This window comes from Notothenia rossii (genome assembly GCF_949606895.1).
Source record: "Notothenia rossii genome assembly, chromosome: 5".
Classification (NCBI taxonomy): Eukaryota; Metazoa; Chordata; class Actinopteri; order Perciformes; family Nototheniidae; genus Notothenia; species Notothenia rossii.
Genome location: NC_136903.1, coordinates 30517115 through 30542957, shown reverse-complemented (window position 1 = coordinate 30542957; position 25843 = coordinate 30517115). Strand labels below are relative to the sequence as shown.

General features: G+C 40.0%; 1 long non-coding RNA gene across 1 annotated transcript; it reads right to left on the bottom strand.

The window, feature by feature from the left end:
• Nucleotides 1-10864: 10864 nt before the first annotated feature.
• On the bottom strand, nucleotides 10865-12014 carry LOC307039184. Its single transcript, XR_013808161.1, has 2 exons — nucleotides 11940-12014; nucleotides 10865-11354 (listed from the first exon to the last, which is right to left on the bottom strand). It is a non-coding gene; the product is annotated as an uncharacterized lncRNA (long non-coding RNA).
• Between the last annotated feature and the right edge of the window lie 13829 nt (nucleotides 12015-25843).

Here is a 25843-nt window from a genome sequence, read left to right as displayed (position 1 = left end):
CGTTCTCTATGGGGAAAAGAACACCTGAATCTAGATCCCTCTGCAGGTGGTACTTTAAGTATATTTTGATGCTAATACTTTTGTACTTTTACTTGAGTAACATTTTGAATGCAGGACTTTTTATTGTAACCGAGTATTCCTACACTCTGGTACTTTTACTCAAGTACAAGGTCTGAACTTCTCCCACCTCTGACAATAAATCCTGAGTGGTTACCAAAATTGTTTTATTATTTTCATTTTACAAATCCTGCACTCAGCTTTGCTTTCTCCAATATCATTGAAATGCAGCCAGATGCTGCCTATTTTTTCGGTTTCGCTCATTTAGAGGCAAGGGCTTCGGAGCTAAGAGGCGGCGTCGCTTACGTCGAGGCGTGCAGGAAACTAAACCCACCTCCCCCTGCAAACGGTGTCCACCAAAAATCGAGTCCAGTGTCTATGTGTCATTTTTATTTGTTCTAGTTTGGGAAGATTGAAAATTGGTAGGGAAAGCCAGCTGAGTCGGTAGGCGGTAGAAACATGTCAAAAGCGGTAGACTACCGCCCAAATCGGTAGGGTTGGCAGGTATGAAAAAAAACGTCTGCCTGCTCTCCACAATGATCAATAACAGCAAACGGATGGTCAAAGTAAGGTGCAAATAAACAGAATCACACGAAGCCTGTTTAGTGTTGCCTGACTTTATAAAGTGTGTGGTTGTCTTCTAGTAACTTAGCTCAGCACTACTGTAGGCAGGCATGACGAGACTCTTCAGTCGACCCATTTGCAGCGTGTCTGTGATCCCATCATACAAACAGTCCTCTGTGTTTCTGAAAGAGAAACAACGTGCAGACCGGGGGTAACGCTGCGGGAAAGGCAGCGTTACCCCCGACGAGGCATTTGAATCCTGCAGGATTTCCCCGTTAATATCAGTGTCTCGAAAACACATGTTGGCGACTGAAAGACATCCAGTGTTTGGTCTTTTCCTGAAGCATCCTACAGTGTCTCAACTGAAAGAGGACCACAAACACACACAAATTATAATACAATTTTGAGATTTGGGGATATTTATCTCCCATTCTTTTACTTTTTTCTGACATTTTCAACACCAAGTTTAGTGAACTACAGCAATCTGAAAGCCTGTACATTATTTATATCACACTTTATCAGTAGAGAAATGTAGGAAATGACTTTTTTAACGCAGTATTTTCTGATATATCGCGAAACACAAAGATATTTCGCTCTATGCAAACCTTTGACTCTAATATGTCATCAACATGAAACAAGAATATGAACCTGGCTTTATCCAATGTTCACATAAGAGTTCTACATCCTGACACATCCTTCATCTACTGTCTCAACTGAAAGAGGACCAGAAACATTACAAATATAATAAACAATTACAAATATAATAAAATGTGGAGACTTTGGGAAATGTATCTCCCATTCTTTTACTTTTCGGGCATTTTACAGACCACACATGTCGTTGATGTCACTGTTTATACCAAACTACCACTTTTTCTGAAAAATGCATAAAATGATGCAATATGTGTTAAATACATGGTTTATACATGTAATTACTGGGGTTCAATTTCTTCTGATTACCTAATTTGGGCGCGCACATTTGCCGCGCGCAAACCTACCTCTTTTGGATTTGGAAAGGTTGGCATTATAGCAGCTATCCGATGGAATCAATACATGGGCTGCACAGGTTGTCGTGTCCGACTATCACAAGTAGAATCATAATGAAAAATACGCCGATAAAATGTGCCTGTAGAAAACGGCTTATGCCACAATAGGATAGCAATAGCAAGTAGTCAGTTTACCTTCGGTTGCTATGCTAACATCACCCATTTTATACCAGAGACACTTCAATAACAGCGTTGTGATGCCAAACAGCGTCAATTCAGACTGACACACATTCACTTAAGGGGAATTGGGGATATGTATCAGCTGCTTGTGTGACAGTCAGACAGTGAATACTTAAGAGAGGCCGCTCTAAAGTATTAGCTAACCCGGAGCTAACGGGAGAATAAAACCCAGTGGACGAGCAGCACTGCAGCGGTCGGTAAATGCAGCTGAAACACATTAATAAACAACCCAGATAGCAAAATATGAGTGAATCAATGTTGAAATATGGTTAGGCAGAAATATTGAATCCATGTTGAAACCCGGACATTGAAATTAAACAGAAAGCGCAAATTGTTTTAATGTTGAATAAACGTTGGACTTTCAACCATAACTGACACTATCAATGTTGATTCAACCAGCATCTAAATAGGAATCTACATGCACGTTTTTGGTTGATTTTACATTGAATCAATGTTAGGAATCAACATTGATTCAACCATCATCCAAATGGGAATCTAAATGTAAATTGTAGTTGATTTTATATTGAATCAGTGTTAGGAATCAATATTGATTCTATAACACATAGGTTTGAGCAAGCTCTCTGATTGGTCAATAGGCGTGTTTGATTCCACGATCAAACAACGATCAAATAGAACGTGCCTAATCACAAAGTATCCAGTGGCCTACACACGCCACTAGCCTACCGAAACTACTTCCATGAGCCTACATCGTGTGGTTTCCATAGCGACGTTTAGCGACACACAGCCGTTACACTGTTATACATTGTCTCTCGTTGGAAATCGGTAGCTACAAAATGTCAGATTTTAAAGTTAATTTTGATTTGTTGGGGGGCCTCAGTATTGATGAATGGTTGGATATGGACACAGACCACAAAACCAACGAAAGATTTGCGGCTGTTTCAACTGACGAGTTGAGTGCGTTGGAAAAAAGTCGTAACGAAAAGAGTACATTGGCGTCAACCACCTGGGCTGTCAAATGTCTCGAAGCGTTCTTAAAAACCCAGGAGAAAATGGTGGACTGTTTCAAGAATTGCACTTTTAATAGCAGCATGAACATCCACCTTCATTCTGAACCCAAAATGTTTCAGCACCATGGACAGCCTGATTTGATTTGTTCCGCTAATCCCACACCGTGATTACTCAGATATTTAAATAGACTAGTTCAAGAATTGTTTTCAATAAATTGTTTTCAATAAATTGGTTAATAATATATTATTTACTATAATTATATCAATAACTGTAAGCGGGGTAGCAGGAGTGTTTGATCGGCTATCGTTACCATGGGAACTACTTTCTAGGAACTACTTTCTGACGGAGATTAACTCAAGCAGAAAGCGTAGGTTTGGGAGCAAATTAGCCCACATTATGAAATTATTTTACGATATTGTTGATTAAAATGATAGTTTGTGTAATAGAATCGCAATCATACACTTGAGGCCGTTCTCCAGTACGGACCGAGGCGCAGTACTGTCGTACCAATAATGACGTTCAAGAACGGCCTCTTGTGTATGATTGCTTAATTCAACCATCATCCAAATGGGAATCTACATATAGATTTTAGTTGATTTTATATTGAATCAGTGTTAGGAATCAATATTGATTCAACCATCATCTAAATGGGAATCTAAATGTAAAACTTACATTAAAATATTAAACTTTTCTAGGCATACTGTAGCACATTAAAAAAGTGAATGTTTTTCACCAATGAGTTTTCTGCGTATAGGTCTACATCTTAACAGACCATTGACAAGTGCAACATCAATACTGTACTGAATGAAGTGGTCCAAACTTGTAAACACACACTACACCATGTATTGTTGGCAGACGAGTGTTATTAGCTTGTTCAAAATTACCTTGAATTACCATATTTCCCAAAATGTATGAAATCAAACTAAAAATGACAGAAAACATGATTTTAATATTCAAATATATTTTAGAAAACAGGCAGCAATGCATCCCTGAGCAAGACTCTTAACCCGTTATTGCTCCCCAAACGCTGTGGAATAAATGCAGAGGACACATCGTATGTGCAAATATACAGTGACACAAGATACCCCCATAAAAAAAAGAGGGTGTGTAAGAACCATTGGTGCAACTCCAAACAAGAACAGCCTGAAGCTTCAAGTCTTCCATGAAGGCGAAGCTGTAAACATTTGACTTATTTTTGACTGTAAGAACAACAGTCTATTGTCCATGAAAGAACAGTATTGTCTATGTAGCCTTTGTACTGTATGCACAGGGAAAACACATTAGACTAGTGGGGTGGGGTACCCTAAGTTGGACTTGCGTTTGTTTCACTTGTGTTCGTTTCACTTGTGTTCCTTGGGATGCCTCCCTCGCGCTCTGGAGCATAACGAAGCCACTTCTTCACAGTTTCACTGAAGCCATTGTGGGTCAGCTTGCCGAGCAGCAGCTGAAAGACAAGATTACAAAAATAAGCGTGAGGAAGAGAGAGAGAGAGTGTGTGTATCGCATACAACTTCTGTTATAATAAGAAAATCACTCTCACTCTGTACAGTAACACAAGCTACAGTCAGCAGCCAGTTTTCTAAAAGACTGGACTGGAGAGAGGAGCAAACGGCTAGCCTGGCTCTATCCAGGTAATAACATTTGCATCCGAGCACCTCTAAAGCTCACCAATTAGGTTGTCTTTTTTTGGTTTATTTCTTATAGCTTCACCATCACCTGATTCCAACCTAACCTTTTTTGTTAGATTAAGTTCATGCTTTATTCTTCAACAGGGGATTACAGAGAGACATGAAACAAGGGCAGAGAAGAGACATAAAATACATTATAGGAGTTGGATTCAAACTTGGTAGTCGGTACTACTGGTTACAGTATGGCTCACAAAGAGCATAATTATGTTCTGAATCACCATCAGTCACACCTCACTCCCTAAACTTAAGCTAATAAGTAGTTTGCAGGGGAGGAAATTGTAGAGGTGAGCGTCCTTAACAACGGTCAATAAGTCCTTGACAGCGGTCTGTCTGTTCGGTATTAACAACGTGTCACGTGTTCTGAATGAATTGACCAATCAGAATCGAGTACTCAACTAAGCCATGTAACAAGCCTCCTTAATGTCTGTATGTATTGTAACATGTTCTCATATAAAATAGTAAAATAAGCCTAACTACTCAACAGCAAACGCTACTGTGGCTAAGCTAATGTTGGGTGTTTGCTCAGTAGTTTTCCATACTTTTCATAGTTAACCAAAATGCTAGAAATGTATGCATGCCAGCAGTTCTGCAATGTTAACTCTGTATGCATTAGCTAACTTTCTAGAAACCAGACTTTGAATTTATAATTCGTTTTATATATATTTTTTTATTTAAAATCTATAAATGTGAGATGAAAAAACTAAAAATGACATATCTTTGTCACAACAAATGTCCAATGCAATGTCCCTACCATTGTAAAGGACGATGCATACAGAATCTTCAAGAACACATATTATTTTTAAAGAGGCGTGAAGAGCTAATCATTTGTAATTTATTTATAGATGGCAGAAATAACCGGATCAACATCCAATCCAATCCTGAAGGAGAGTGGGCAGCCCAAGGTGCTGTATAGTTCTTAAAAGCATTTGTATTCATTTTGTTTCAGTAATGTGTTGATTGCATACCCTTTAATTTCATATGTACCTTATTTTTACATCTGATAAGTGAAATCAGTTGATTTTGACCTTATCACAAAAAGTCAGTGACTTAATACATCCTCTGCTTCGTAATAATGCATGCAATTGTCATGAGTCATGCACTAATTAATGTAACATTAATATATCATCTTAATCCTTATAAAGTTTCATCATGATTCTATATACAATTATAGAGTTATATGTAATATGATATAAACATTAAACTTGTGTAGTCTTCGTAAAACAATATGACAACTCGCCTTTTTCTAAAAGATGATCACCAGTAACCACTTTTTTTTCCTTTTTCAATATATTTTATTCTATTTAGGTCCCAATGTGTGGATAATAGGGAGCAGCTACGTTCGACGTGGGGAAGAAAGAGCCAGACATAGCATGGGAAGCAACCTCGGTCTCAATTGCCGTGTGTGGTGGTTTTGCAAGGGTGGTCTGAGGTGGAGGAACCTTCTTCCCTTTTTCTATCAGTCCTTGAGAGGAAGAACAGTCCCGGATGACCTGCTCATCCACTGTGGCGGCAACGACCTTGGCAACATCAAAGGTGTGGAGCTTGTCACAGCGATGAAGCAGGATTTTGGATTCTAACCTCAACAGGATATGTATATTTAACAAAAATAACTTTTAAATTTGACAGGGCAGTCCTCCTTATAAGGATGTCTCCCCTACTCACACTATTTTTTTTAAATGTGTAATTGAATTAAACTGTTCACTCACATTCTGTGTTCTTCCTCTCTCTTAAACTTTAGTCCCCCTGTCTTGTTTCTCTCTTTCCCTCACTCATCTTAGTCCCCCTGTTTTGTTTCTGTCTTTCCCTCACTCATCTTCCCCAGCCTCACCCAGCTGTGGTGTGTCTGTTCTCTTTCTTCTCAATTTTGGATGTGGCCCAGGAGGAAGCGCAGCCACTTCAAGACACTGGTACGGGCTTGCGTGCTGATGACACGACCGTCATCGGCCAGATCACAGACGGCGACGAGACGGCGTACAGAGAGGAGGTCGAAAACCTGACATCTTGGTGCCAGGATAACAACCTCCATCTCAACGTAAGCTAAACCAAGGAGCTGATTGTGGATTACAGGAAGCAGCAGAGAGAGGGACACGTCCCCATCGCCATCAATGGGACTTCGGTGGAGAGAGTCAGCAGCTTCAGGTTCCTCGGGGTCCATCACGGACACGGCTGCATCACAGCCTGGTACGGCAGCTGTACCGCCCTTAATCGTAAGGCTTTACAGAGGGTGGTGAAAACTGCAGAGCACATCACCAGGACAGAGCTGCCATCCATGGAGGACCTTTACTCCCAGCGGCTCAGGAAGAAAGCCCTCAGTTAATGTTTATGTTAGAAATATTTTGGCACATTTTTTCCTATTGCAGGATATTTAAGTTTCCCATGTACTTTTTAAATTAATAATAGTATGTTCATCTTGATGTTTAACTTGTAATATTTTAATCATCTTAGTTAGAAATGCTGTTTCCACCCCAACCTCTGCTGCTGAATGATTTTATATATTGTTACTGAAAGTGCTTGTCTTTGACATTATAATGATTACACCAGAAAGTAACTCTTTGTGAGATGTATTTGTTCACATTTTTCCCAGCCACAAGATGATTTCATTCATTGGAGGCCTCAAAGCTGGGTGAAGGTATTGATTCACGGATCAATACAATCCTTTACAACAGCATTCCACTATGGTTGGGGATGTCTGTAAAAAAAGGAGAAATAATCTTAAACAAAACAAGTGTCTCAATATAGGGAAACAAACTGACAAAAACATATCAATTAGATCAGAATCAGAATACACTTACATTGTTACAGTTGAAAAGAGCCTAAGACAGCCTAATGTTAATTAAAGTATGAATAAAAAAAAGTATTAAAGATTAAAAACAAGAAATTATAATAAAAAAAGTTACACATTTTACAAAATACACATCCTGTAACAGTTTGGAGGATTTAGCAGCCAGCTATATTACACCGTTTTAGTGGCCTATATATATATACACATGGTTGGTATTTAACAACAAGGGGTGTTGTACTGTGATATTGGTATTTATGGAAACATTTTACACCTTTCCTTCAAGTATTATACGTTTTAGTTACCTGCTGGGTACTTAACATGCATAATCATAGTTACTATCCTTTTACTCCATCACATTTCAAAGAGAAATAGGCTATTGTTATTTTAACTCCACGGTAATCCATCATCAATTTTACTTTTTAGATAAAGATTTAAATCACAATTGATCATAATTCAAAATACATATATTTTTATATATTACCAAGTGGTTTCATGTACAACCCACACAATTATCATGCTGAATTCAGCTCTGTTGCTTGGATATCACTAGATCCTGTTACATCACCGTAATATAAAAGCACATAATTAGCATAATTACTAGCTAGCCGCTAGCTGCTAACTGCCGCGGCCGCCTCGTTAAAGAGCAACTTGCAGGGTTTTTTTTTTACTAAATGTATGCTTAACCTTGCCTGAAAATTACAATTAAAAATGTTAATGCAGGATTTGATATGTTTTACAAGACATAAGGGCAGGAATTCAGAGGAAAAGGAGCCGTTTTGAGCTCTGCTACTAAAAGCTGCTTTTTTAAGGTCATACGTCAAACGCGTCATATTACGTCACATGGGGGAGTTCTCTGCCCAATCCGTGGTAGTAGTTTGTAGTTGGTTTGAGCGGTTGTGATTTAGTGAGCTGGTATTTTTTCGGTAATTTTACATTGCATTTCACCATTTGTAATCATGGTGCAGGTTGCACAAACTCAAGCCTGTCAGGGCATCGAGTCCACAGTTTCCTTCACGGGAAAAGGAACGGAGCTAGCGTTCGTTCCTGGGTGCGTTATGCATCCACCTCCCTGCAGCACATACTCCGTCTCCACAGCTTTATCAAGAAACCATATTACATCTCTCTCCCCCCCTTCGCTGCTCTCTCTCTCCCCCCTTCGCTGCTCTCTCTCCCCTCCGGTACACGGCACCGTAAGACGTAGTTTGGATTTGCATTAGGTAACGCTGTGGTGGCTGTACTGCTCCAGCCGTCTCCTTTGTGTTTGTTTGTTTCCCCCTGTCTGTGTTGTTTGTGTGGGCGTGGTGGCTGTCACTCCTGGCTCCCGGCTCAACCTCCACTCACCTGCTGCAATCAGCTGTGCACCCTCCCCGACTACACACCTGCTTTCCATCAAGCCATTTACAACGGTATATCAACGGAGGCTCCACAACCTTTCTCCACCAGATCGTCAAGTATCAGCCGTATCTCGCGTCTCCCCTCCGGTCAGCACCGTAGTGTGGAGTTGCATTAGGTAACGCGAGATACGGCTGATACTTGCGCATTAGTTTCTGTTATGATCAGTATCAACAGTCCTGCCAGTAACGTTACTATATTATCAATACTACTTTAGTTATAGCCTGATATATGATTGCTAACTTTACAATGTTGTGATGTGACTGACGTTAGCTAACATGCTAACGCCGTTGAGGAGCTTGACGCTCGCCAACTATCAGCAGGAGGGCGGGGGAGCCTCGCTGCGTCCCTTTAAGAGAGAGAGAGAGGGGTGTGGCTTGTGCATGTGTGTGTGTGGATGGTACAGCGACAGTGAGGGAACGTGTGTATGTTTCTGTAAGTGAAACGAGGAAGCAGAAAAACAGAGGTCTGTGATGTATTTTGTGAAACAGAAGAACAGCTAAATAAATGCAACGGCCTCCCAAGAAGAGCTCGCCTCTCTCCAGGCATTTAAGCTAAAGTGGGTTATTGAACCTGAAGCTTGTTGCTGCTGCCCTCCTCGACTACGGTCTGGGAGCCGACAGGAAAGTTCAACACACAGATGGCCAGTCCGCCCCTTTGTAGCATATTATTTCGATGAAAAATGAGCTGATCGCCACTGGGCTTTCAACTAAAGACACAGCCACACAAAAACTGCGGCATTTGTACAGCTCCTTATGGGTACTGCAATTAGAGAAGTGCTTTCCTCCGTGGTGAAACGATCAGCACTGCACCACGGAGGAAAGCGTCAGAAAGTCACCTGGAGATAAAGAGAGCGGGGCTGCGTTGCGTTCATGGCTTCCTTCTGCAGGTAACGGGGAGACGCTCTCTGGCGGCGGTCTCGTTCAGGATCCAAAAATACAATTTAAATATTTTGCACACTTATTCCACTTATTCCTAGTGTGCCACTGGTTACGGTGCCGCGTGCCAATGCTGGCACGCGTGCCAGGGGTTGCCGACCCCTGATCTAGTGTATTCATCATTTTCCTACACATTTCACTGGTGTCTCTAACCTGCAAGTTACTCTTTAATATCAAACTCCGGCCCAATCCCAAACCACTCCCTCGACCCTACCCCTCCGTGACGGAGTGAACTCCGTCTGTAGCCACACTCGCAGCTCAACGAGGCTCCCTCCTGTCAGATGGAGGGAGTAAATACAGCAACAAGCTTTGGGACGGCCTCCCCTCTCTCCGGCAGAAACAGGAAATGCCGTAACTGTATGTAACAACGGTTTCAAATCAGCATCTCTTAGACAAAACATTTTAAATTAATAACTCAAATAAAACTCCAAACATCTTTCATTGTGTTACTTTTTTGTAAAGCTCTTTTAGTTTTAAACCTGATGTTTATAAGCTTCTTGGTTTTTGCAACAGTCTGTAAATATACACAACTTTATAATAAAATACACACATTTACCTTGTTCTAGACTAAACACAGGTATGATCCTAAGTTAAAAACATATGAGGTTATCAAGAGGTTGTTAACGTCGCAGTTTATCAGTGGATGTTTGGAACTACTTGTAAAACAGCGTGTTTCCTGACGGACACACGCAGCGTGACTCCGGTCAGGTAGAGACAGGTCTCAAGTCAGCACCGCTGCAGACTCGCTGTTTGAGGGCTTGTTAGTCCACTCCCCCTCCACACCGCTCCACACTCGTTGGTTTGGAACAGCCCTCAATATGGCGGACCCTCCGTGTGAACGCGCAAATGGAGGGGTAGGGTGTAGGGGGCGGTTTGGGAATGGGCCTCCTTCATATAAAAATCCAGTGCCATGCTGTCATGAACGTGCGGTGTTGTTACGTGTACGCAAATTGACGTGCTTGATGTGAATGAGCATTTTGGTGGCATGGTTAAAGTTGCGCATGCGCTATGAGCGCACATACGGGTACTTCTCTATGCCAGAGGTTCTCAATTGTTTTTCAGCCAAGGACCCCTTACAAGATAGAGAATACACCAAGGACCCCCTCATTCTGATTTGTGATTTTGGGCTATATAAATAAAAATTGACTTGACTTGACTCGACATGTATGTCCCTTGGAATAATCTGATGTAGCCTATTTTTTACACTTCTATAGTCTTAGTTATGTGAAAGAAGAACACAAGAGCAATGTATTAGAAATATATTAGATATGTATTAAAAATATTTGCACCATCTCAACACAGAATACCCATAAAACAATCAATCAATTAGCTGCAAGTAATACTGTACCTAAACAAAATATCAAAGGGAAATCAAGAGAAAAGTGATAATTTGAAGTGCATTTCAGAACACACACACACCACACACACACACACACACACACACACACACACACACACACACACACACACACACACACACACACACACACACACACACACAAAGATAACACATCAAGTGTTTCACTCTTAGTTAAAATTAAATGATTTATAAAAGTCTAATAACAAAATAAATGCAGGCTATAAACAATTGAACACATGCCTGCATTGCAACATATATCAAGTAAATTGCAAAACAACTGCAACTGCATTGCTACAATCCCAAACCACTACTTGTAATGGCAGCCAGCTCTGGACACTATTGGAGTGATGCAAGGCAGTCCATGAAGCTGATTGCTTCTCTCTGCAAGTGAAGACACACATATCAAACTAAATCAATAAATGCAACATACAGTATCTGACATATCTGTTGCTCACACACATAACCACACACACACACACACACACACACACACACACACACACACACACACACACACACACACACACACACACACACACACACACACACACACACACACACACACACACACACACACACACACACACACACACACACACACACACACACACAGGGTTTAAAGTGGGCGGGAACGATCCAGAACAGCGTTCCGGCACCTTCGATTAATAAGTAAATAAATCTGATTGGCAGTTTCATACATAATAATGTCAAGCGAGTTCACAGGGCTGCCAACTCTCACACAATTTACATTTTTCACACGCTCTCAGCCACAAGTCCATTTTCTCAAGCAGTGAAAAACAAATTCATAACTGATAATGTCATGGTGCGAAAAGAGGACACTACTGCACATTGCGCAACAGCAGCACCAGGCAGCAGACCATCTGAATAGCGAGAAATATACACAAATGTATTATATTGTAACTTATTCCCATGCATGTTGCTCAAAGTAATCTCAGTCAGTCTCACTTCTGCGGCTCTCCCTCTCCTCTCGCGCCAGTGCGATGAGCCGCGCAGAGCCGGACACATCAGTGGACTCATCCAATTTAACCGTGAATTTAGACCCTCTCAGTCTTTCCAGCAGTTGTGATTTGATATCAGCAAACATGTCCTAAATTCGTCGTCTGCTCTTTAGCAGAAACAGACGTAACATTAACCATCCGTTGTTGTTGCTGGCTGTAGTCCTCGCCCTTCCTCTCAAAAAAAGCCCGGTCTTTTTTTACATAATCTGGATGCTTGGTCTCGAGGTGCCTCTTCAATTTGGCAGGCTTCATCGCCTCATTGGCAAGACACCGCAGGCATATCAGACATTTCGGTTTCCCTTCCACTTCAATAAATCCATATTGGAGATACTCCTCATCGTATTTCCTTACTTTTGTTTTTTGTTTTTTGTTTTTCATTTACTTCATTTGTAGCCGTAACCTGTCGTTTTAAAAATCGGTCCATCTTCGTAGTATGCTAGCCGTGTTATATCTCTATGATGCTAGCAGTGGCGCTCTCTGACTGACGTACCAGTTATTGTTGTTTCCATGGTAACGAGTGACGCGCTTGATTTTTAAATGTATAGATTTGTTAGATTAGAACGTAATCTATGAACTATTTTAGATTAAAAAAATAAAATATTATTTGTTGAACTATGAAGCCTTTTGTAAAAAAAAAAAAAATGAAAAAAAAATGATATCATGATAATTTAAATTAATGAATCTGACAACTTTTCACGGACCCCCTGGCAGAGTGCCACGGACCCCCGGGGGGTCGCGGACCCCACTTTGAGAACCACTGCTCTATGCAATGCCATTTAAGCCAAAATTAAATAAATACATAAATAATTAAATAAATACATATATATATATATATATATATATATATATATATATATATATAAATATGCCTATGAAATAAATTCTGAAATAAATAAATGAGGCAATAAATATGTATACATGTACATTTAAATACACATTTATTTATTTCATTGGACTTTTATTTCATAATGACACATTTATTTATTTCAAGAGACTTGTATTTCATAATGACACATTTATTTATTTCAAGAGACTCGTATTTCATAATAACATATTTATTTATTTCAGATGACTTGTATTTCATAATGACGCATTTATTTATTTCAGGTGACTTGTATTTCATAATGAGACATTTCCATTCCTTATATGCAAACGAACGGGGCGTGGTTAGCTCACAGATCCAGAGAACCAGACTAAATTAACAGCACCACACTGACTACTCGAGAAGAGGAAGAAAATGGAGGAGAAGGACTATAGAGAGGCGAAGTCCCTCCCCTTCCGGGAGCCTCCATAGGACCCCGGAAGCGGAAAATTATACATTGAAGTCAATGGAGAGAGAAAAGTTATCTTTTGATCCCGTTTGAATTGTGCCACGAATGACACATAGGATGTTTGTCAATCTTAAACAATCATTTCCATGTAAAAAAAAGTCAAAGTTTGTTGTAAAACTGTTGAAATATAAGACTATGAAAAATACGCAACTAGAAAGACTACAAATCCCAAATGCATTCTGGGTCGCGTAAGTGATGTCACAGGCGATAATGCTCCAAGACTGGTTGCGACTCGCAAAGCAAAGAGGAAGAAGAAGACTGATTTATTCCCTCCAATAAATATAAGAGATTGCTCCAATAAATTCACTTTTACAAGATGCCTGTGTGCTTTGTACCAGGTTGTAATCACAAAAGAGATCATACCACTTGCTCGTTCTATCGCTTCCCGTCTTATGAAAGGACCAGGAGTCGTTGGACCAAACATATCAGGTAATATACATGTTTTGCATGGAACATAGTCAAGTTAGCTACCTAGCTAGTAGCGAGCATGTTAGTTAGCATTACATTACATTACTTAGCCTTGTCATTTGTATTAGCCTTAACATGAAGTAAACCAAAATGTTAAACAGTAAGAGTAGTCATGATGGTAAGTATTTTGTGAAACATTTGAAGAGTAGCCTATCGCCCCCTTCACCAGGTGCTAAGGGGGCGGAAGGTAGGCTAACGCCACATTAGCATATTTTCTACTTAAAGAGCAACTTCCAGGTTAAAGACACCTGTGAATAAATGTGTAGGAAAATGATGAATACACTAGATTTTCAAAAATATATACAGAAATATACACTACAGTGACATCTGGCGTCGTTTTTTTAAGAAATGTTCACTTCCGCATAAAAAAGCCTCGGCACGTGACATCCCGCGTGTGACGTAACACGGGGGACACAAGGGGGAGAGCGGCCGGTGTAACGTATTAATAAACATGGATCCCAATGCTAGTTTCGACACAGGAGACACAGAAGAAGTTGAACATGAATATTCGAATGCATATGACGGACCATGACCTTACAATTATGAGCCTGCTAGGCGTCCAAGAGACCAGGAGCAGCCAAGGATTAGAAGAAATAACGGCCATCGGAGAGAAATTGAGCTGAGGTGTGTTAAATATGTTCTTTATTCTCGCGTCCTGGAGAGAAGCTTTAAAATGAGACTAAATGGAGTCTCTGAAAAGATTCAAATGGGATACTTTAATTAAAAAAGGCGCGGTAGTGTTACAGACAGAATATTGTTCCGGCAGAAAACAGCTGTGATCTGGTTCTCCTGAGCAAGAAGAAGACAGCGGATCTCTCCTCCGGCGCTGCTATATATATCCTCTGCTGGCTCCTCCCCGCCAGCCGGCTCACCTGGTCTCCAATGTCCGTTATTGCATTTAAACAGAGGATAGGTTCTTTTCACATTCAATATATGCTTAACACGCCGTTTCTCCTCATATTCTCTTTCATCACTTTTCATTTAACACATTCTAAACGCTGTAATCAATACTCTAAACAATACTTCTCGGCTCGTTTGGTTGCCGGTCATTCCGGATGTTGTCACATGCTACTCTCGTCTGTAAACAATAATGTATTCAAATAAACTGTACTTTCATTTAATATTCAACATGGTAGTATCTCGACATCTATCGTTGTAGTGTTAAATCAGTAGGTTTCGGTTTTCACCACACCAAGTCATTTCGCTCCTCAGTTCACCTCTTTAGGAAATCGTATATTAGCCACATGCTACATGCTAACCGTAGATGAAGGATTTTCAGAATAAAAGCTTAACTGCTTGTGCACAAGAATTTCTGGTTTTTCAGTATAAAAGAGCGTTTGAACTGACGGTATGTTTAAGCTACATTATACCATCAAAACATTGATTTTAATTTCTAACAGTCCCTCCTTACACACCTAAAAGGTGTGTATAATACTGAAATCAATGAGTTCTTCATCTGAACTTTGCATATTACATATCTCATATTAACAAACATACAATCAAATGGAATGGTTTCACAGCCGGCTTTACAAAAATACAAAATAAATTCTTGTCTGTGTTCAAACATAAAAGTTTTCCCTTGTGCATAACTTCTAGTGTTTACATTCAATATCATTCTTCAAAATAGCAGCAATGGCTTGGTATCAGAACATTTCTTCCTCCCTCCTTTCACAGAAACCGTTCTCATACCACGCTCAGTGTTAAGGCACTTGTTTTTACAAAGTGAAAAGAAACAAACCATTTTAGAATAGCAATGATTTATACAACATGAAATCTACCATATTAGAATAGTATAAAATAATAAAGTCAAATAAAATGGACTATCTTAGAATAGTGTAAAATTAATTGGAATAATAAAAATATACTATCTTGGAATAGTATGAAGTAAATTGAAATGGATTCACTCCATTTTAATTTTGCTCACTTCTTCACATGATATCATTTAAAGAATCACATCGGCTGGACATTCATTGATCAATCTCATCTCCGAACATCCATATCATTTAAACTAACTCATCATTGTCATCCACATCTGTATACGGGGTGGGTCGTCTTGTTCTGCTAGCATTTGTAACTGTCTCCTCCTGAGAAATTTACCCTCCCTCCTTTCATACCATTTAAGGTATGAAAGTAATATGTTCTCTAGAAGGGGCCATTGTGCGTTCTACTCTGGGGTACGGCATTCTAGACAGTCATTTCTGGGAGAAGATTTTGGTCAGTTACAACAGTTGTAGAGTTTCATCACTTAAAAGTTCCTACTCAGTACCTTTGGGTGGTCTGTTCTAATGCAGTGATAAAGTCCCTGAAATGGTGTGAAAACCGGTGGAATATCAATAACTCATTATACTAATTTATTTTCAATTATGGTCTACTTAAATAACTATGCTAACCCCTTTTACAGTGTGTGGAACCTTGGGTGCCCGAGCATGTGATAATTACTCCCTCCTTTAACAAGGATTTTAAAAACAGAAGTCATTTCATTAATGGTTTGTAGTTTAATTCAGGAATTTACACCTATGGCAGATATGTTTTTCCTTGAAATAACATCTCTAAAAGTCAGGTCATCAGGTGAATGGATGACCTTTAGGAGCTGGTGGCGCTTGTCTTTTAAAACTCATACTCTGGTGCCGTGCGCTCCCTCTGAAGCTGCAAGTAAGATTTAAAACATCTGCAGGGTGGGTTGAGCGACCCCTTCTCCCTAAACGATGTTTGTTGTAACAAATATGTACCATCACAATGAGTGATCCAAGGCCCCGCATGTATTACTCCCAACTACATTAGTTTTTTTTTTTTTTTAAATTAAACTTTGCTTTCGCTCTTTGCCCAGTGTCATTTTAAAACTCTACATCTTGGACGAAAAACAAATGTTATTTCCACCTTAATCTTCCCTCCTGAGGTAATAACCATGCTACAATGGAGAAATCAATACTCTAGATTGGAACACCATCTTTGGCTTGGTACTAGCTCTACCTTTAACATTTTCCATACAAATAAAGATTTGTCTGCTTTTATAGAGTGGTTACTAAAACCATTCCTTTAAACTGTAGGTCTATACTGTAACAAGTTCAATCTTCCCCAAATTCACACATGAATAAAAAAACTCTTAAAGAATAATTTGTTCATATGATGAAAAGATTGAATAATATGTTCTACCCTCAGTGTGTTTTTAGGGTTATTTAATAGTTTCCTCTTTTTTCTTTATAAATTCACCAATTGATTAATTCATGGCTGATAAATCTTTTTCTTTACGTATTTCTCGTTGGTGAATAAGTGTGTTTATGTGTAAACTCACTCACTCCCGTTTTCCTTCTCTCCCCCTCTGGTTGTCAAGCCACGACCCCCTCACATTCTGCCGGACCATGCCAACTCCTCCGTTCTTTCCTCTCCTCCGTCCACCTTCTCCTCAGTCCATCTGCTCTTGGATCCTTCCGCTGTAACTCTCTTCAGTGTCCCATCTGCTTTGCTTTTCATCTCCTCCTTTACAGTCTCTACTTTGTTGCATGGAGGGCGTATTCCGCTCTCATGTCCCACACTCTGCTCTTGTGCCCAAATCTTGTGGCTCAGCTTGGAACTTCATGTCCTGTGGGGGACCGATGAGAGTGTGCCTTTTTATGTCACCTGGTTTTGGTTCTTGGTGCCTCAGGTGGAGATAGTTCTGGATGCAGCGTTGGAGTTGTTGGTTCAGCTCTGGTTCTCTGTCTGTTCTATGGAGGAGGAGGAGTCTTCCGTGGTGAGGTCTTTTGTCTGCTTGGACGATGGGGTCGTAGCGTTCTGACAGGCGGAGAGAGAGAGAGAGAGATCTCGGAAGGCATTACGTATAGTTAAATTCTAACACACTGAGGTAAAATAAATCCAACCTTTTCCACTCTATTTTCCTAATCTTACTATCCATCTTAGTTGTTAAATGCCATCTAAACACAATTCATGTCTACTAATAATTTTACCATATCCCTAAACATTGCCTTCACCCACTGTAACATGTTTATTCCAATTAACTCTTTCAGGAAACCATTTTCTTCTATAAATTTAAATACCTACATGTTTCAAGCACCACATATTTCACACACTATAAAAGAACGTCTCCATATTTTCTCCATCACTTTAAATCTCACTGTTATTTAGAACCGTAGTAACTTTGGTGACTGGACATATCTGCAATGTCGCCACTATCTGCTGGGGAATCTTGTTCATAGAGTTTGTACGTACAAAGCTGTACTTGTGGGTTAGTAGCCTGTGTCAACTGTAATCATTTTCAATAATTGTGCTCAGGTCACCGATCGGTTGTTCATAGCTTAACAGGGGGTGTTTCTGGTACAGACTAAAACATGGATCCAGTGTATTTAGAGATTCCCCTAATCTGTAAATCCCCATCACTTACATATCCCAATCACTTAAACCCATCTCATCATTTGATACAAGAACTGCATATAAGGGGGTGAATCATCTTGATTATAACCGCCTCTTGTTTGGGACCGAGTATTTCTAACTCCTCCTCTTGTTGCTCAGCTGATCTTTTGGCTCTGGGGATAAGTGAAAGTCTCTGAAACACAGCTGGAGTCTTGTTAGTGATGTGGGCATTCTATGAGTGAACTAATGGATCCATGTCTTACATAATATTGTACTCCCCTTCCAACCAGAAAGGTGCCAAGTGTAATGAGCACAATCAACAATGCTATTCTGACTCTTATCCCTAGGGGACCCCACAATTGGTTTGGCTTTGTTCTCATCATCTCTATTTTAAACCTGGTTGTGTCTGTTACAGAATTTAAATAATGAGTACAAAAATAACATAACAAATTGGACTCTTTTTACAGATGTAAAACAAAAAATAGGTATTCACATTAATGTACAATCTATAAAAATCTATAGACAATTTGTCTTTTGAGCTGTTTCTATCTTTATCTTATTTCTATTTATTGTTTTGTTCCAGCTCTGCCAAATCAGTCCTAACTCCCAATAATGTTCTGGAAGTTGCCAGTGAAGGGTGACAATGTGTGAGGTGGTGTCAATTTGCTCCTTTTTCTTTACCTTTAAACCGGAGCGCGTGTGAAGTTTGTTACAACCTTTCACGCTTCCGTCCACCGGGGATCAGCCCACTGTCTTTTGTGAACTTTCACCCTCACCCAATCACCTGGCCTAACAGGAGTCTCTTCTGGTGTCTCGTCTGGTATCTCTGTAGTTTTCCTAGCCTGCTGTGTAGACAAAACTTGCATAATATTACTCAGAGTTCTGACATATTCATCCACTTCTATTTGTCTAATATCTAAAACTGGACCACTCCCTCCTTGGAGAAGGCCCGAGCTTCGGCATACCTCTTGTTGACAACATGTTATTATTTATTAACTACAACGTCACTGAAATCAACATATCTGTATAATCATGACACTCCCTCCTTTGAGCATAAAATGCTCAATTAATATTGCAATGATTACCCTATTCTGTACAGGACATGTAAAACTCATAACGTTGCATTAAATAAATATAACTTCTCCGTGTACCCACAAGGGGTACAAAAATATCGTATGATTTATGGTTTTCTGATGGTATAAATGCATATTCACTATAAAAAAAATCAGCAATTAGCACTTCTAATAGTTTACTTGTTTCAATAATGGCTTTTGTAATGTTATTATGCGTCATCGTTGCTGCGAAAAACAATACCTCTGGTGTCGCTAATGCGTCTCGATAACTCTAGGATTAGAGGATTGGTTGACACTGCTGAACTAACATATGATAAAATAATATTTCTCCAAACTGGAGGGAAAATATGAACTATTCTCTCAGAGAGTGACCTGCATGAAGGGCTGGTGCCCCTCACTCAAATGAGATATTGCCTTACGCACAACACCACAAATCAGTAAAGTTACTCAAGAATAAATAAATAAAGACTGATTCCTGAAACTGTTGTAAAAACCCTACAACTTCTTCATCCAAGCTCTCAATCAGTGTTATGTTATTTAATCTGCGGCTCATGCCTTAAAACAGACACTTCAGACCGATTATAAAATTGTGTTTATGAGAAAAATGTAATCTGACTCCATAAATCAAATAATTGTTTGATTAAAAACTGCACTTCTGGCTAACAATAAATGAAGTTCCCCTTTAAACACAGCCCCGGTCTTCTGACGGGGTCCATCTATGTACTGGCTGGAAAATGTTGGGCCAGTCTCCGTCGCTCCGTCACTGTTCTCCCGTTAACAGTCACTCTCTAGTTCAGCTGGGTTCTTGTTGACTTCTTCACTGGTTTGAGACAAGCGACCCTATCGGACACCTCCCTTTGTAGCCAGACTTCACCACAGCAGAATCGAGTTTCTGTTTTCAGGTCTGGACAGCTTCACGTCAGGTGTATCGCCGCCCCTTGCATATTTTGGGTGGAAGCCCGTCTTCTTGACCTCACTAGTTGTGTGGACACAATAGTTTTCTGTGTGGGGGAACAACATCACTCGTAATGTATTTTCCTTCTCATAATTACAAAAATAGTCTGCTACTACTTCTAATCTGTGGATGCTCTGTGTAAATGCAATATTCTACTCACTATCTTTTAAATAACATTCAACCTCTCCCTCCTGTGGTGACATATGTGGCTCTATGTAGCTGGATTTCCAAATACTCGTTCTCCAGTGGAGTCCTCCCACACTCCTTCACATCTCTTCAGGAAGGCATACATGTCTTCCCCCGGTTCTTTTCTCAGGCTGTTGAGGGCATTTAAACTCCGTGTTGTTGGGTAGATGTGACGAATAGCAGCCCAATAATTCGACCTGATGTAGTTGAATGGAGTGTCATCTGGGTCATTTGTGCAATTGGCCTCGGAATCTATTGCTCTCACTTCAAGTCGTCTTTCAATCCGTCCGAGCAGGGCCCTCATGTCTCCCAAGCACAGGTGGTCCTGGGCTGTGTATCTCTTCAGATCATTCACCCACTTCTGACCTCCTTTCGTGAGTGGAGGTAGCTTTGACACTAATGCTTCCATGTCCCTGTGAGTCCATGATTTGTATCGAAATCCTCCTCTTCCAGCCGCTATCAATGGTATGGAGGTATATGCACCGGTTCTTCGTTCTTCTTGTTCTCTCTGTTGTCTATCTGCAACAATGTCATTATGGGCTTCAACTGCCTTTCGTCTCTCTTCCATTCCTCTGTTGAGTTCCTTTTTCATTATTCTGCCGAGTTCTTCCACATGTAAGCTGTTTGTCAATCCTTGGCTGGCATCTTCCAGATGGAATACCAGACTTGCAACCATAGCTTTTCTTTTTTCAGCTCTGTTCATAGCAATGTTTACAGGTCCATACCAAGAGGGTTGTCCGGCTTTGATCCATGCGTTTTCCTGTTGTAGATATTCAGCATTCTCATGTTCAACTACAGCTTTTTCCGTTGGTCCAGGTTGATCATCTGCTGGAATCAATCCTCTCGTTTGCCACTGTTCTAACAGTTTCTCCATTTGGTTCCATGTCCTCTGTCTTTTACTTGAAACTGTTAAAGCATCGGATCTGATTTTTACCCTTTCCTTGATATCTGCAGTTGAGCCTGGCCCTGCGTCTAGTCTCAACTTAGTTTGTTTTGGTGACATGTTCTCTAATTATTTATGAACTTATCAAAGATGAAGCACTAATCTTCTGACTAGCACCTTCGTTGCTGTTCGTCCGAACTTTAATTTTTTTTCTTTTTTTTTTTTTTTTTGCTCAAAGTTTTATTATTTTTATAGATTTTTTTTTTTTTTAAGTTTAAGTTTAAGTTTAAGGTAAAATATTAATAAAGTTAATTAATATATAAAAAATATGCAAAATTAAAATATGAAATGTTAAAATAAAGTTGTACCGTGTATGGTTTTGACTTTGAAATATGAATTTGGTTCAAAATCACAATGTTATGGTGTTTCCGCTATTTGGGTAATAATTCTGTACTACCACCAGAGTGCGCTATTTTAAATTCCAGCTTAATCCACTAGGGAATAGCTGTTTCAAAACTGACTCGTTTTTAACAAAGGAGAAACTTAGTTTCCTCAAAAATATCTTTAAAATAGGAATTTACACTATGGTTAAACAACACAACACATAACCGCCAAAACACATTTGCAAAGAAGAATATTCACAATGTTATGGTGTTTCCGCTATTTGGGTAATAATTCTGTACTACCACCAGAGTGCGCTATTTTAAATTCCAGCTTAATCCACTAGGGAATAGCTGTTTCAAAACTGACTCGTTTTTAACAAAGGAGAAACTTAGTTTCCTCAAAAATATCTTTAAAATAGGAATTTACACTATGGTTAAACAACACAGCACATAACCGCCAAAACACATTTGCAAAGAAGAATATTCACAAAACCGCCAATACACATTTACCAGCAGAAGTACTTCCAATAGTTCTAACTCTAACAAGAAGTATGATGTTCTTTAGAAGATGGAATGCCTAGCCTCAGTGTGTTAAAGCAAACAGAGTACTTCAATTAGCATTTCATGAAATGGTGACTGCCGTGTGGCTCACCGTGAACATGAGGTCAAGACAAAATGGCAACTGGTTTTCCAACCTTTGACCTGAAGAACAAAGGGATTTGAGAAAACACCTGGAGTTGAAATTGGTGAGGTGATATTTTGTCTAGTAAATTCAACACACAACACTGTAGTTTAAAATAACATTTCCATTTAGTTTACAATGATAAATGGGCCTCATACCCTTACGTCATAGCCCTCTACCCATGTACGTAAATGTTTTGACTTTAAGAGCCAGTATGGTCATTTCTTCTGTTTAAACACGCTATTTATGGGACAAATAGGACGCTAAGCAAACACAATTAGAAGAATATCGTCTATCTAACGCACGAATGTCGCACTTCCTGCCGTAATCCACAACGCAATGTCTTGAAAAACAGAATGGTGTAACCACTGAGAGCTTCAAACTACTCAGGCCTTTCCCTTGAAATAGGACTTTTTTAAAACAGCCTCACGCTGTTGTTACACAAAACACTCACTCCAATAACCTTAGCTTCAAACTTTGGCTGTGTCTTTGCCTCAAGCAGTCCCGACTGCTTAATGGCCTAAAACCATTCACGTAAAACGTAAAACGCCACAAAAGACACATATAGTGATTGGCCTCTAGCCGACATGTACTAACAGACAAACGAATAGCATGCAGGGTTAAATAGAAAAAAAGAAATTGAACTCACCCTGCCTGTAACAAAGCAACGCCACGTGGTAATGCTACCAATATTTATCAATTTAGGCTTGTTTTAACTTAAATTGCACAGCTATTTTCAGGATCCGCTGGCCGCCGTCAAACACACAGAACTAACATTGTCCTACATTAACTATTGAAGAATTCGATATAACAGGTTTCTCCATACCTAGTTGATTTGAGCTCTCTGTGTGCTGAACGGATGCCAGCGGGTCCAGCAAGCAGCCTGCTGTAGTCTCTCCCGGTTTTGCGAGATCCTGGGCTAGCTCGCCAATTGTTAAATATGTTCTTTATTCTCGCGTCCAGGAGAGAAGCTTTAAAATGAGACTAAATGGAGTCTCTGAAAAGATTCAAATGGGATACTTTAATTAAAAAAGGCGCGGTAGTGTTACAGACAGAATATTGTTCCGGCAGAAAACAGCTGTGATCTGGTTCTCCTGAGCAAGAAGAAGACAGCGGATCTCTCCTCCGGCGCTGCTATATATATCCTCTGCTGGCTCCTCCCCGCCAGCCGGCTCACCTGGTCTCCAATGTCCGTTATTGCATTTAAACAGAGGATAGGTTCTTTTCACATTCAATATATGCTTAACACGCCGTTTCTCCTCATATTCTCTTTCATCACTTTTCATTTAACACATTCTAAACGCTGTAATCAATACTCTAAACAATACTTCTCGGCTCGTTTGGTTGCCGGTCATTCCGGATGTTGTCACATGCTACTCTCGTCTGTAAACAATAATGTATTCAAATAAACTGTACTTTCATTTAATATTCAACATGGTAGTATCTCGACATCTATCGTTGTAGTGTTAAATCAGTAGGTTTCGGTTTTCACCACACCAAGTCATTTCGCTCCTCAGTTCACCTCTTTAGGAAATCGTATATTAGCCACATGCTACATGCTAACCGTAGATGAAGGATTTTCAGAATAAAAGCTTAACTGCTTGTGCACAAGAATTTCTGGTTTTTCAGTATAAAAGAGCGTTTGAACTGACGGTATGTTTAAGATACATTATACCATCAAAACATTGATTTTAATTTCTAACAGGTGTCAGGAGAACCAGTGGAGAACAGAGCAGCTGTCTTGGTGAGTGACCGGCGTTAGCTACAGAATGTTAGCTAACGTCACATCACAACATTGTAAAGTTAGCTATCATATATCAGGCTATAACTAAAGTAGCATTGATAATATACGGTGCTGTGTACCGGAGGAGAGACGCGAGATACGGCTGATACTTGACGATCTGGCAGAGAAAGGTTGTGGAGCCTCCGTTGATATGCCGTTGTAAATGGCTTGATGGAAAGCAGGTGTGTAGTCGGGGAGGGTGCACAGCTGATTGCAGCAGGTGAGTGGAGGTTGAGCCGGGAGCCTGGAGTGACAGCCACCACGCACACACAAACAACACAGACAGGGGGAAACAAACAAACACAAAGGAGGCGGCTGGAGCAGTACAGCCACCACAGCGTTACCTAATGAAACTCCACACTATGCATTACGGTAACGTGTACCGGAGGGGAAAGAGAGAGCAGCGAAGGGGGGGGGGGGGGGGGAGAGAAGTAATACGGTTTCCTGATAAAGCTGTGGAGAGTATGTGCTGCAGGGAGGTGGATGCACAACGCACCCAGGAACGAACGCTAGCTCCGGTCCTTTTTACTGTGGACTCGATGTCCTGACAGGCTGGTATTTGTGCAACCTGCACAAACACAATACTGCACCATGATTACAAATGGTGAAATCCAATGTAAAACTACCGAAAAATACCAGCTCCTTAAAACACAACCGCTCTACTCAACGCAACTCTACTATACCCGCGGTCAGAGAGCGGAGATGTGTCCCCTGTGTGATGTAATATGACGCGTTTGACGTATGACCTTAAAAAAAAGCCGTTTTTAAGAGCAGAGCTCAAAATTGCTCCTTTCCCTCTGAATTCCTGCCCTTATGTCTCGTAAAACATATCAAATCCTGCATTCACTTTTTTAATTGTAATTTTCAAGCAAGTTTAAGCATAAATGTAGAAAAAATAAAAACCTGCAAGTTGCTCTTTAATGCTATTTGCACAAATGGTTAACATTGAACATTAAAAGATCAGGCCGTTCAGGGAGAGTCGAAGGAAGGAAGGCAGGCAGCTTTGCATGACATTCATCTGGACATGTGTCATTGTGATGATAGTGAGAGTGAGTCAATCTGTTTGTTGGAAAGACAGTAGTTGAGTGATTACTGAGAGAAAATTATTAAAATAGAAAATTATTCATTGTTGTTACTTTAAAGTGTTGTTACTGACCTTTTTCTCTTTTATTTTCTTTACCTCACCTGTAACTGCTGAGACCATGAGGAACATGCACACTGGACTGACCTGCTCTGGCAACCTGATTTCCACTGTACGTAATAGTATTTGGTTATGGTATATTATTTATATACATCAAAGGCACAATGCACCCCCCAGAGACACACATGTATTGAGTGTGATATTTTGCATTGGTCATGTGAAATCATCTTTACATACTAGAAAACTGTACGAGCGGCAACTTGTTTTGAAATTGAATTTTTAATATCCGATAATAAAGTTGATCTGTTTTCTTTATTCTTCTCTCTTCCCAGCTCCATCCATCACCATTCTCTGTTCCTGCAGGTCCTGCTTGCTAATCAATGCTCATATTTTTTTACACAATTACAAATAAAGTCAATGTATTGTATGACATGAAGTTGTGCTTCATTCTGAGTCAATAATAAATTAATTCTGCCTTCAACTGCAAAATTATTGTGGACTGCACCGACATCCATGTAGCTGCCCTCCAGTAAGATCAACCAAGCAAAGTTGACACTCAACATACAGCTGTGCTCTTAAGTTTACATGAAGAATTTGTGAAATATTGGTAATAACAGGT